Source organism: Mastomys coucha, unplaced genomic scaffold (genome assembly GCF_008632895.1).
Source record: "Mastomys coucha isolate ucsf_1 unplaced genomic scaffold, UCSF_Mcou_1 pScaffold14, whole genome shotgun sequence".
Classification (NCBI taxonomy): domain Eukaryota; kingdom Metazoa; phylum Chordata; class Mammalia; order Rodentia; family Muridae; genus Mastomys; species Mastomys coucha.
This window is the reverse complement of record NW_022196896.1, coordinates 23,103,846-23,118,404: the sequence shown is the minus strand read 5'-3', so window position 1 is coordinate 23,118,404 and position 14,559 is coordinate 23,103,846. Positions and strand designations below refer to the sequence as shown.

The 14,559-nt window shown below is 40.0% G+C and overlaps 1 non-coding gene and 1 pseudogene across 1 annotated transcript; one reads left to right on the top strand and one right to left on the bottom strand.

Moving 5' to 3' along the window:
• Positions 1–14,559, top strand: part of LOC116088958 — a 179,357-nt pseudogene that overhangs the window by 130,629 nt on the left and 34,169 nt on the right.
• LOC116089678 lies at positions 3,966–4,084 on the bottom strand. The gene has a single exon (XR_004118435.1). It is a non-coding gene; the product is annotated as a 5S ribosomal RNA (ribosomal RNA).

Here is a 14,559-nt window from a genome sequence, read left to right as displayed (position 1 = left end):
TATATATATATATATATATATACTTATTTTATGCAATTGTTTTAGAAGGATGACCAAAACCCCTCTTTTTTGGTCTCAGAGATAAATATTAACATTTTCTGGATGTGTTTCAACAGATCCATTTCAGATAAATAATGCATTACACTATGTCATATGCAGTAGAATTTTTTTTAATTCAATTATTGAGCATAACATGCAAAGCTCAATATAGAAACTACCAAATTTTTGGAGCAACAGCTCTCTGTGTGTGGCACATTTGCAAATATGAGTATTTCAGGGTGCAAATTAAAATAGTTTGATGCACCATATCACACTTTCTCAATGAAAGGGAAACTTTCCTTGTGCTTACTATAAACACTTCATTTACACGTTTATTTGAGACTTTGTTAAATTAGATTATGTAAACACAGGCTGGATAGCAAGTCAGATTTAATACACGCAAGTTTTGAAACTGACTAGCAGAGCACAGTGAACATAAAAGTAGAAAGGACTTCACCAAGATTTATTGATTCACGTCAAGGCATCATTACTTTTCAAAGTGTGAAAAATGATCATATATTTATGACCTGCCGACTGAAGCTGTTCTGTGAATTAGCGAAGCTCTGGAGAGGAGCAGCCTAATTGCATTATCATAGAATCAGAGATGGTTGTCAATTTCCCCCATTTAGCTTTTCTCCTTTAGTTTGTTAAAATGAAGGTGCCATACGTTGGTTGAATTCACTAATACCCTGATGAATGAGGTATTTTCCCAGTAGGCTGGCTACAAGTATAAACAGTGAATTAGGAATGAAAGACCATCAATCATATCTCCTTCAAACAGGCTCCTGCCCTGAGAGTATCCATTATATATTAGGGTCACTTTAAAAACTTCTATGCAGTTTTCATTGGCAAAACCATGTAAATTGTCCATAATCTTGGAGGATCCCTGTGGAAGCAGCAGCTGTAAAGTCAGATACCTTCTTCATTAGTACAATGACTCCTCTCCTGTTTGGGTTGTTGTGTTTCTGTTTTAGAAATACACCCTGCAGTCTACCCTGCACACACTATTGTTTCTCAATAGTACCCTAACTGAAACATTGGTTTACCTATCTAACGGTTGTTTTCATATTACAGAAGCAATGAACTAAATGTTTCTTTACATGTATATTCTGGTCAAGTGCAAGTCTGGGGTGACCTGAGGATTTATGCAGTGGTTTGGTTTTGGTGGGTTTCTTTACTTTGTTTTTAAGCAGGGTCAGATTTTTGCCCTTAGGCACCCATGTATGGTTCCCTTGGGGTTCAGTCCCTTTAATGGAAATTATGAGTATGCATCCAAGGGCAAGATTCTTCCCTCGGGGATTTATTCTGCCTCAATGTGCAAACACAATTCTCATTAAAATTAATAAGAATTGTACATATGTATCTTGGGAAGAAATAGACTCCTCCTAGATTCAAATCAACTCACTCTGTTTCATGAAGAAGAAAAAAGAAGAGAGATGGAGAGGCAGAGTCGGCCATGGAGGTGGCATACAGCCAAGGTTTGTGATTTCAGATGCATGGGCGGGGTTTTCAGTGTCCACCTGCAGCATGAGTGAGGCACAGTCCCCTTTGCTTTTTTCACTGTAAGAGCTTGTACAGGAACCCGAAGCAAGCTCCCGTTTGCTAAGCAAGCTAAGCTTTCCTCCGGCATTATCATTATTCCCAGGACGTCTTCTCTACAACATTCAGGGAGAATGGGCCTTGCTTATATTTGATTCATAGTTTGGGGGTTTGGGATCATTTGTATTTATTGGAATCATTGGGCCATAACATTTGTCTCTTTGTAATGCTTCGAAATACCCCTTATTTGACTGGGTAAGTGGTATTTAACTCCTGGTGTGTTTTAGGGTCTCAGAAATCAGCTTTTATTCTGGGGAAATGCAGCTTTAATGCACACATTGCTAAACTTGTGTAAATTCAACCAAACAACATCTTTAGTTTGAATGAGTCAATGTAGCATTAAGAAAGAAATACTAGCATCTACTTACTAATCTAATCCCTGTTGTTGTGACAAAATATCAACTGCAAAATTATTGTCTAATCCAAATTTACTTATTTTTAAAAAGTATGTGATTCCCAAAATAACTCAGGTGCTTATCTGAATATGAAGTTTAAGTCTTTTCACTAATAGAACTAAGTAAAGGGTAGAGGTTAACACTTTTATCATCTTTGCTTCACCACTGCAAGCAACATATTAAGTATCTTCAAGTACTTTAAGAAGTAGGTAATTGGACATTGTACTACCTGAAGACCCAGCTATGCCACTCCTGGGAACATACCCAGAAGATGCTTCAACAGGTAATAAACACACATGCTCTACTATGTTCATAGCACCCATATTTATAATAACCAGAAGCTAGAAACAACCCAGATGACCCTCAACAGACGAGTGGATACAGAAAATATGGTACATTTACACAATGGAGTACTACTCAGCTATTTAAAACAATGACTTCATGAAATTCACAGGCAATAGAATGGAACTTGAAAATACCATCCTGAGTAAGATAACCCAGTCACAAAAGAGCACACACAGTATGTACTCACTGATAAGTGGATATTAACCTAAAACTTCAGAATACCCAATATACAATTTACAGGCCATAGGAAACTCAAAAAGAAGGAAGACCAAAGTGTGGATGCTTCAGTGTTTCTTAGAAGGGGAAACAGAATACTCAACAGGAGGAAATACGGAGACAAAGTGTGGAGGAGAAACTGAAGAAAAGGCCATCCAGAGACTGCCCCACCTGGGGAATCCTTCCCATATACAGTCACCAAACCTAGACACAATTGTAGATGCTCGGAAGTGCTTGCTGACAGGAGCCTGATATGACTGTTTTCTGAGAGGCTTTGCCAGAACCTGACAAATACAAAGGTGGATGCTCACAGACAACAATTGGAGTGAGTGCAGGGTCCTGGATGGAGGAATTGGAGAAGGGACTCAAGGAGCTGAGGGGGTTTCCAGCTCCATGAGGGGAGCAACAGTGTCAACTGACCAGAACACCACCCCCCCAGGACTGAACCACCACCCAAAGAGTACACATGGAGGGACCTATGCTTTCGCTTGGATGGCCTTGTTAGACATCAGTGGGAGGAGAGGCCCTTGGGCCTGAAGTTGTTCGATGCCCCAGTGTAGAGGAATGCCAGGGCAGAAAGGCAGGAGCAGGTCGGGGGGTGAACCCTCATAGAGGCAGGAGGAGTGGGGATGGGATAGGGGGTTTCTGAAGGAGAGATCTGGAAAGGGGAAAACATATGAAATGTAAATAAAGAAAATTTCCAATAAAAAAAATTAAAGTTAAAAAAAAGGAGGTGTGGGAGGTTGATGTGCTTAAAGATTTATTTTAGTTTTTTGTAATTGTATGTGTGTTTGGGGGGGATGTAGTTGCACATTAGTGCAGATGCTTATAGAAACTAGAGGTCTTGGATCCCCTGGAGCTGAAGTTACAGACAGTTGTGAACTGCCTGTTCTGGGTACTAGGAAGCAAATTGTACTCAAGTCCTGTGGAAGAGCAGCTGTTATCTCTGGAGCCATCTTTCCAGATAGACCAATTTTGAGTCAGTCAAATACAGCTTAAATTTGTACCAGTAAAAACATGAGTGTGAGCACTTGTTGGGATAAAAAGATCTGATTCCCTTGCTTGCCTACTACAGGTCATCAGGTATAGAGGACAGTTATAGACAGCATTTAGAACATGGGCTTCGAATAAAAGATATGACCAGGACCAAATGGTTTGCAGGCCACAAAATCTTCCAGGAAAAGCATTCTCTCTACCCATGGGGTGAAGAAGCAACACCCCTACAGGCCCAGGACCTTCCATTTAATCTACTGGGAGTTTCTCAGCAGGCAAGTCACCTTTACAAAGAATGGTAAGTCATCCAAAGTTTCAAAAACAACTGAAAGGTTTTGTGTTTTGTTTTGTTTTGTTTTGTTTTGTTTTGTTTTTTAATGTCTACAGCACCCGCTATTCCCCGGTGGTCTCCCATCCAAGTACTAACCAGGCCTGACCCTGCTTAGCTTCCGAGATCAGATGAGATTGGGCGCGTTCAGGGTGGTATGGCCGTAGACCAACTGAAAGTTTTAAAGACCAACTATTCGTGTGATTCAAAAGCCTAGCAAAGACACTAGGTAGGTTTGTCTGAACATGCCAACCTATGTGCTATCGTGTCAAAGACATCCTGTTCTTTCCAGAGATACTAGAAAACTGAAGTGACTGTGAATTTTATGGCATTTTTGTAGTAAAGTTGTAAAATGCTTTCATTTAATTTGTAACTTTCCTGTACCAAGTTGTTTATGCTCCATTTGTATTTAAGTAACTCAGTATTCCTCTCAACAGGACTGCAGTAAAGAAAGCACACTACTCCAAGTGGTGACCATGCAGAAGGGAGAGAACTAGGTCTTGCTTCCTATCGTGCACATTTTTGTATATTAATGACTTGAGGCAGTATTAAAGCACTAGCATATGAATAATTAACTGGCTGTGACTTGATTCAACTACAGTCTACAGTGGTATGTGGTGCTCTGATCAGAGAGAGATGATACATGTCTTAACCACAATGTAACTTATAGTTCTGCAATTAAAACACAAAAATAAGCCAGGAAGTGGTGGCACATGTATTTAATCCCAGCATTTAGAAGGCAGAGACAGGTGGATTTCTGAGTTTGAGGCCAGCCTGGTCTACAGAGTGAGTTCCAGGTCAGCCAGGGATGTACAGAGAAACCCTGTCTCAAAAAACCAAAAGAATAAAAAAATAAAAATAAAAATAAAAGTCAGTTATAGTATATACACTCCTAACTAGATTTCATTTCATTTACAATAGCAAAATGCTGTGTTACTCTTTGCATGCATAATCATTCTCCTACATGTTAATGCTCTGTGTAGCTGACAGTACAAGCAAACACTATATATATAAATATATATATATATATATGTACATATGCTGTAGAATAAAATAAGTTATTTATATATGTACATATGCTCTAGAATAAAATAAGTTATTTAGCATCCTAAACTGCTGATATTATGAACTAAGTAGTGTAGTTTTCCACTGGATTGGGGTTCACCTTATAACCGTTGAGTGTTTTATTGTTGATGCTGCTGCTGCTGCTGTCTTCTCTAAGAGGTAATGCTACAAGGTTTGTTCTTCCTTAGATTTGGGAGTAGACTTGTATGGAAGAGGGATACAGTTCGAGCTTATTGAACCTCTGACAGTTAAGATGTTTTAGGGTTTAGGGGTGCAAAGAAACAATCTCCACAAAATATAAATATTCTAGCCTACAGAGTAACTCAGTACAACTCAGTAAAATTACAGAGGCAGACACACTGAGCCTTAGAAACTTACAACTCATTCCGACAAGGCATCTCAGAAAGCCCTGAGTCTAGTTCAGGGAGCACTTTCCTCCCCCAACATCTAAGCACTCAGAGCTCTGGAAAGGGAAGACCATACCCCTCACCCCCGCCATGGAGCTACCTTCAAGCCAGCAGCAAGTTATCCACTGCCACCTTCTGCGAAGCTGCTCATGTTGGGGTGGGCTTTGGGTGACTTTGAAGCAATCATGCCCCTGAAACAGCTTCTTAGCCAAATTCTTATAAATAACCACAGTAAACTCATTGATTCACTAAGGCCGACTTTGGTGGAATCATTGCTTTGATTTGTTATTCATTCCTATATAGGTTGAATAGATGTTTGGTTACATCTTCCAGAAATAGTGTCATACAAAATCAAGTTACATCTGGTTACCATCCTAGAAAAAAAAAAAAAAAGCCCTTTTGTAGAGATGGACTTCTAAGTGGTTTAAAATATATCCTATTAACCAGACATAGCAGCACATAACTCTAATCCCAGTAGTCAAGAAACAGATGCAGGTAGATTTCTGGGTGGGTGACCATCCTCACTTACAATATGAGCTCCAGGCCAGCCAGGGCTACACAGTGAGATGCTACTGAAGCATTTAGGTCAATAATATATGCTGATTAAATATGTGGGTAAATGTGTTCATTTGACTTGTTAAAAAGTTTATGTTACACTATGTGTGTGTGTGTGTGCATGTGTGTGTGTGTATGTGTGTCTGTCCACGCGCCTGAACTTTCCATGGTGCATGTATAGAAGATAGAGGATACACCGGGCGGTGGTGGCGCACGCCTTTAATCCCAGCACTTGGGAGGCAGAGGCAGGTGGATTTCTGAGTTCGAGGCCAGCCTGGTCTACAGAGTGAGTTCCAGGACAGCCAGGGCTATACAGAGAAACCCTGTCTCAAAAAACCAAGAAAAAAAAAAAAAAGAAGATAGAGGATAACTTGGTAAAGTCAGTTTTCTCTTACATAGTGTGGATTCCAAGGATCAAATTCAGGTTGACAGGCTACCAGGCTTCAGGGAAAGTGCCTTTATCCACTAAACTGTCTCACTGGCCCTCATTCAACTTTAGAATAAAATAAAGACATTGACTAAAAAGATAGAACAGGCCAAGGTTATCATATCTTCTTAAAATACTTTCTGCCTGCCACTTAGTTAAGGAAATAAAGAGCCTTGACTGATAGCCACATGGCCTCTCACAGAGTGATTACTCCATGTGTCCACAGTTATTTCTACACATTCCATAAAATCAAAGTATATTTTTAATCCTCCATGTTTCAATGCATGTGAACTCTTAGTCCTTTGCTGAGTGATGAACCAATGGACTTAGCTACTGTAGTGAGAAGTCTTCAGTGAACAGAGTGGGGTGGGGTGCAAGTGAGAGACACTCAATGTCAGCTTCACACCTTTACACATAGACACAATATAAATTCCCTAAGTAAGTGTCAGATTAGTTAAACTCACTTAGATGCTAATAGAATCCTAAATGGACAAGGATGACATATGGGTCAGGAGATGGCATCAATTCCCTAGAACTGGAGTTACAGATAGTTAAAGCCACCTGTGGGTCCTCTGCATGAGTAGCAAGTGCTCTTAAACACTGAGTCATCTCCCCAACTCTTACCTCGCAACTTTTATTAGTATTCTCTATTTAATTTCCTGATTTTTACACAAATATTTCTTCTAAGTTCTACATTCTTTGGAGTATTTTTAAATTGTTATCTCCTAAAGTATATGATAGAATTTCTTCTTTCATAACAATATATAAACTTTATAATTCATGACAATTTTTCACGTTTTTATGTTGATGTAACTGTGCCTCCTGTTTAAAATGGAAAAGGCTTGCTCAATCATAGTTTCTTTGTAGTTTAACAATAGCTTTGTAATATGATGATGTTAGAGTACAATGTTTGGTTTTGGGGATTTTCTTTCATTGTGAAGAGGAATCAGGAAGAACTCTTAAGATGAACACATGCATTTCTTTTGGCTCATTGTTTTACCATTCTTTGTTCTTCTCATAGGGCAGTTATATGTTTTCATACATTGAACAATCTTCTTTTTATTAGATATTTTCTTTATTTACATGTCATATGGTTTCTCCTTTCCCAGTTTCCCCTCCAAAAAAACAAACAAACAAAAGCAACAAGAACAAATCCCTGTTGCCTCCCCCCTCCGCATGCTTGCCACCCTACCCTCTCCCACTTATTGGCACTGGCATTCCCCTACACTGGGGCACAGAATCTTCACTGGGCCAAGAGCCTCTCCTCCCATTGATGATCTACTTTGCAATCCTCTACTATACACATGCTGCCAGAACAATCAGTCCCACTATGTGTACTCCTTGGTTGGTGGTTGAGTCCCTGGGAGCTCTGAGGGTACTACTTAGTTCATATTGTTCTTTGTCCTAAGGGGCTGCAAACCCTTCAGCTCCCTTGGTCCTTTCTCTAACTCCTTCATTGGGGACCCTGTACTCATTTCAATGAATGGATGAGAGCCTCTACTTCGGGTACTGTCACAGCCTCTCAGGAGACAGCTATATCAGGCTGGAGTGCCCTTCCTTCTGTCTCTGCTCCATAGTTAGTCTCTGCAACTCCTTCCATGGGTATTTGCTTCCCCTTTTAAGAAGGAATGAAATGTCCACATTTTGGTCTTCCTTCTTCCTGAGTTTCTTGTGGCTTGTGGATTGTCCTTCATGTATTCCGAACTTCTGGGCTAATATCCACTTATCAGAGAGTGCATACCATGTGTGTTCTTTTGTGATTGGGTACCTCACTCAGGATGATATTCTCCAGATACATCCATTTCCATAAGAATTTCATAAATTCATTGTTTTTAATAGCTGAGTAGTACTCCATTGTGTAGATGTACCACAATTTCTGTAACCATTCCTCTGTTGAGGGACATCTGGGTTGTTTCCAGGTTCTGGTTATTATAAATAAGGCTGCTATGAACATGGTGGAGCATATGCCCTTATTACATGTTGGAGCATCTTCTGGGTATATGCCCAGGAGTGGTATAGCTGGCTCCTCTGGTAGAACTATGTCCAATTTCCAGAGGAACTGCCAAACTGATTTCCAGAGTGGTTGTACCAGCTTGCAATCTCACCAGCAATGAAGGAGGGATCCTCTTTCTCCACAACCTCTCCAGCATCTGCTGTCTCCTGAGATTTTTATCCTAGCCAATCTTACTGGTGTGAGGTGGAACCTCATCGTTGTTTTGATTTGCATTTCCCTGATGTCTAAGGATGTTGAACATTTCTTTAGGTGCTTCACAGCCATTCGGTATTCATCAGTTGAGAATTCTTTGTTTAGCTCTGTACCCCATTTCTTAATAGGATTATTTGGTTCTCTGCAGTCTAACTTCTTGAGTTCTTTGTATATATTGGATATTAGCCCTCTATCAGATATAGGATTAGTAAAGATTTATCCCAATTTGTTGGTTGCCATTTTGTCCTATTGACAGTGTCTTTTGCCTTACAGAAGCTTTGCAACTTTATGAGGTCCCACTTGTGAATTTTGATCTTAGAGCATAAGCTATTGGCGTCCTCTTCAGGAAATTTTCTCCTGTGCCTGTTTGCTCGAGGTTCTTCTCCACTTTCTTTTCTATTAGTTTCAATGTATCTGGTTTGATGTGGAGGTCTCTGATCCACTTGGACTTGAGCTTTGTACAAGGAGATAGGAATGGATCATTTTCCATTTTTCTACATGCTAACTGCCAATTGAGGCAGCACCATCTGTTGAAAATGCTGTCTTTTTTCCACTGTATGATTTTAGCTCCTTCGTCAAAGATCAAGTGACCATAGGTGTGTGGGTTCATTTCTGGGTCTTCAATTCTGTTCTATTGATCTACCTGCCTGTCACTGTACCAATACCATGCAGTTTTTATCACAATTGCTCTGTAGTACAGCTTAAGGTCCGGGATTGTGATTCCGCCAGATGTTCCTTTATTGTTGAGAATAGTTTCGGCTATCCTGGGTTTTTTGTTGTTCCAGATGAATTTGCAAATTGCTCTTTCTAATTCTCTGAAGAATTGAGTTGGAATTTGGATGGGGATTGCATTGAATCTGTAGATTGCCTTCAGTAAGATGGCCATTTTTACTATATTAATCCTGCCAATCCACGAGCATGGGAGATCTTTCCATCTTCTGAGATCTTCTTCAATTTCCTTCTTCAGAGAATTGAAGTTCTTGTCAAACAGATCTTTTACTTGCTTAGTTAGAGTTACACCAAGGTATTTTATATTATTTGTAACAATTGTGAAGGGTGTTGTTTCCCTAATTTCTTTCTCTGCCTGTTTATCCTTTGTGTGGAGGAAAGCCACTGATTTGCTTGAGTTAATTTTATATCCAGCTACTTTGCTGAAGTTGTTTATCAGGTTTAGGAGCTCTCTGGTGGAATTTTTGGGGTCACTTAAGTATACTATCATATCATCAGCAAATAGTGATAATTTGACTTCTTCCTTTCCAATTCATATCCCTTTGATCTCCTTTTGTTGTCTAATTACTCTGGCTAGGACTTCAAGTACAATATTGAATAGGTAGGGAGAGAGTGGACAGCCTTGCCTAGTCCCTGATTTTAGTAGGATTTCTTCAAGTTTCTCTCCATTTACTTTGATGTTGGCTACTGGTTTTCTGTATATTGCTTTTACTATGTTTAGATATGGGCCTTGAATTCCTGATTTTTCTAAGACTTTTATCATGAAGGGATGTTGGATTTTGTCAAAGCTTTCTCGGGATCGGGATCTAATGAGATGATCATATGTTTTTTTCTTTGAGTTTGTTTATGTAGTGAATTACATTGATGGATTTCCATATATTGAACCATCCCTGCATTCCTGGGATGAAACCTACTTGATCATGGTGGATGATCGTTTTGATGTGTTCTTTGATTCAGTTTGCAAGAATTTTATTGAGTATTTTTGCATCGATATTCATAAGTAAAATTGGTCTGAAGTTTTCTTTCTTCGTTAGGTCTTTGTGTGGTTTAGGTATAAGAGTAATTGTGGCTTCATAGAAAAAATTGGGTAGAGTACCTTCTGTTTCAATTTTGTGGAATAGATTGAGGAGTATTGGTATTAGGTCTTCTCTGAAGGTTTGATAAAACTCTGCACTAAACCCATTTCATAACTATGCACATATTTGTGTTTTATGTATTGATTTAAAACAAACTTACTTTAAGTTAAAAGGTATTCATGAAAGTATATACCGACTATCATTTGGGAATTTGTTTTGTTTTTACACGGGGTGTTTTGTAGCTCTCAAACTGTCTTCAAACTCAACAGACAGCAAAGGAGGGCCTTGAATGTTTGCCTCTACCTGCCTCTACCTGCTGAAGGTCAGTCAGGGTGATAGGTGTCTGCCACCCATGCTTAAGTTTCCTAGTTATGACCTTTTTTTTAATTTAAGTACTTATGGCCCAGATTTAACATTTATTTTGCTTTCTATTTCACTAATGTCTAAGTCTATCTGCATTTATTTCTATATTTTATTTAGATTAATGTGGTGTCTATTTTCTCATTTAAATTTTATTTTTTCTTTGAGTGTGTGTGTGTGCATGCCTATGCCTATGTGTCTGTGGGTGTGTACGTGCATGTGAGAATGCATGTCTTTGCATATGCCATGACACTTAAATAGAGAGCAGAGGAAAACATTGAAGCATAGTTTCTCTTTTTCTACTGTGGATTCCAGGGATCAAATGCAGGTCAAGAGGTTTACACAGGACAAGGATGACAGGGCAAATCATCTCAGTGGCCCATGGTCTATTTTCGTGAATGACATGCTTGATTCATTCACCTTTTATTTTTTAAAATATTATTTCACTTAATGTGTGATGCTTAAGGCATCTTTTTATGTTTATCTATCATTATTCATTCCTAAATAGTCTGAATTTTCAAATTTGTTTCCTCAGTAACACAAAAGTCAACACACACACATACACACACACACATACACACACACACACACAATTTAGTAACAAAACTAAAGGAAGAATTGGAAACTGGAGAAAGAATCATTCAGGAATATGGAGGAACTGACACAGAAAATGCCAGGGGATGTTAGCTATTCTACCTTGCCTTTCACCTAATGAGGTGCATCCTTAGGTTAAAATTACTTGTTAATTTCTTCTTAGTTTAAGGTACTATGTTATAAAATTCAGAGTTGTCAAAAAATGAAAGTAACTACGCTTCCCACGAGTCAAGCCTGTTACCAAGGTGATCATGTACAAGGACAGGTGAGCACGTGGTAGAAATATTATAAAAAGGATTCAGACGAGTGGGGATCAGGCACCTCTAAGATCTTTCTCACCGTTTACCCCCATCCTATAATTTAATTTATCATAAAGTGTAGCAAACGGTGCCACAAAACTATCTTTAATTCAAATGAACACCTTACAGGAATAAACGCCATAGGAAATCAAGAATGCTTTAGTGAAATATAATTGTATTAAAATTAAGTTAATTAATTCCTAATTGGCAGAAGTTTTGGGACACACAGAGATTAGACCACCTTTCTGTACTGTCTATTAATCAATCAAAAGAAATAAAAAGAGAGAGAATACATACCATGGTTTCCATCCCTGAGTTACAGAGTCCTTGCTAGCCTTGGCTACATAGCAAGTGAGAAGCTAGCCTGGACAAAGTAAGACTCTTTCATAAAAGTCTATTAATTCATGAATTAATTTCACAAAATTAAAGCCTTGCTTAGCTCCTACTCTGTTGTCGGCTTTCATTCTAGGCTCTGAAGACTGAATGCACAAAACAAAATCCTTGTCCAGGTGTGGTATGAAATCTTAATCCTAGCACTTGGGAGTCAAAGGCAGAATTATCATGAGTTTGAGACCAGCTGAAAGTACAGCACGACCTGTATTAGAAAAACAAAAATAAAATACTATCTTTCCTCTTCTGCAAACTCATGTTTAATTATGAAGTGATGTGACCATCACATGGATTAGACAGTATGAGTCAGTGTCAGCATTGGCAATCCTACACAGATAACTAGAGCTCCAGAGGAATGGAAAATGTGAAGGGAGCTATTTTAGGAAGGAAAGTGGTCTCTAAACAGAGATCCAAATGTAGTGGAGAACAGGTCCTGTAAATATTTGAGTGGAGAGCATTCCAGTAGAAAGAACAAATGCAAAAGCTTTGAGACTGCGCAGCTTGGTGTGTTTGAGGAGTAGCAGCTGAAACAAATGAGGGAGAGCAGCAGGAACTAGGTCAGCATGACAGCCAGGCTCACATCACACAGCACTCCAGGCTACTACTCTGATTTGCATTTAGTTCAAAGTCAGATTTTTGAATCAGAGAGTGAAATGTGATTTAGACTTCCAAACAATCATTCCAGTGGCTGTGAGAAGATCCTGGGTGAGTGCGTGGGGGTGGACAGAGTGCCTGGGAGACAGAAGAAAGGCTATTAGGAAAATGCTGGAGTCATTTGAATGATGCTGATGAGGTTGGCTAAGACTGAAAAGTTAGAATGGTGATAACAACAAAAAAAGAAAGAAAGAGAGAGAGAAAAAAAGGAAGGGTGCCGGGAGAGATGGCTGGATAGATAAAAAGGGTTGCTTTGAAAGTGTGAAGATTGTAGTTCTGACCCCCAGGACCCACATAAAAGCCAGGCAGGTTGGCAAACATCTGTAATCCCAATACCCAGGTGAAAGAGCCAGGTAATGCCTTGGCACACTAGCTATTCACAATAGCCAACACTGGTGAGGCCCAAGTTTAGTGAGAAGTCTTCAGTGAACAGAGTGGGGTGAGGTGCAAGTGAGAGACACTCAATGTCAGCTTCACACCTTTACACATAGACACAATATAAACAAAAACCTGATAGTCAGGCTCAGGCAAGAGAAGGGAATAATAAAGAAGAGCCTATAAAACAATTCTCATCAGCTTTCATCAAAAACAAAGCAAAAATAAATAAATAAATGTGGGAAGACACAGACACACTAGCATGCACCCACACAAGCCCCTGTACTTGCACACAAATATACACCCACATACATTCTAAATCACACAGGTGTAGAGCAGTAAAAAGAAGTAGAAGCATAAATCCAAGGCCCCTAAGTACATGAATGCATTTCAGAGCATTAGGCTTGGAAGAGAAAAAACAGGAATTCACTTTAGGATGGATCATCGCAATGGGGAAAGTCAAGCAGGTATTTGAATAAATGGGTCTGGAATAAGACAGTGCAGTCTGGAATGAGACATCAGTTTGTGCAGCACTGTGTCCGTGTGTCCATCCATGAAGCTAGGCTGAGAGAATTCTTTGGGAATTACTTACAGGAAAGACCCAGAAGGTCATGACCGAGAATTGACTATAGGCTTTGGCTCTGTAGGGTTATATAACTGTTTCTTTGGAGCAATATAAACAAAAGCCTGATAAAAAGTCATGCACAGCCAGTCCCACAACACCCAGAGAAAACTCCACTCCCAGGTGCTCTGACACACCCAGGGTCAGAGGTAAACAGGAACCAACATCTGTCCCAACACTGGGAGTAACTGGGACCAGCAGGACCAGGCACACAGGAACTCCACCAGCCCAGTGACTCCAGTTCCTTCCGGTCTGCCTGGGCTGGGGTCCAGAGCAGACCTTGCGCAGAAGCTCCACAGCCAGTCCCACAACACCCATAGGAATCTCCACTCCCAGGCGCTCTGACACACCCAGGATCAGAGGTGAGCAGGAACCAACATCTGTCCCAACACTGGGAGTAATTGGGTCCAGCGGGACCAGGCACACAGGAACTACACCTGCCCAGTGACTCTGGTTCCTTCCAGTCTGTCTGGGTTAGTGTTCTGAGCAGACCTTGGGCACAAGCTCTGTAACCAGTTCCACAACTCACAGAGAAAGCCACACTCCCAGGTGATTTAACAAGCTCAGGATCCCAGGACCCCAGAATCACAGGATCACAGAGTCAGTTTGGTTCTGAGGAGTTCTGACACAACCAGGAACACAGGAAGAACAGGCTCCAGTCAGATTTAGCAAGGGCAGGTAGCACTAGAGTTAACCAGATGCCGGGGGTGGGGGGCAAGCATAAGAAAATAAACAGCACAAATCAAGGTCACTTGCCATCATCAGAACCCAATTCTCCCACCATAGCAAGTCCTGGACACAGCATTACACCTGAAATGCAAGATTCAGATATAAAATCACTTATCATCATGATGATACAGGACCTTAAGAAAGACATAAATAGCA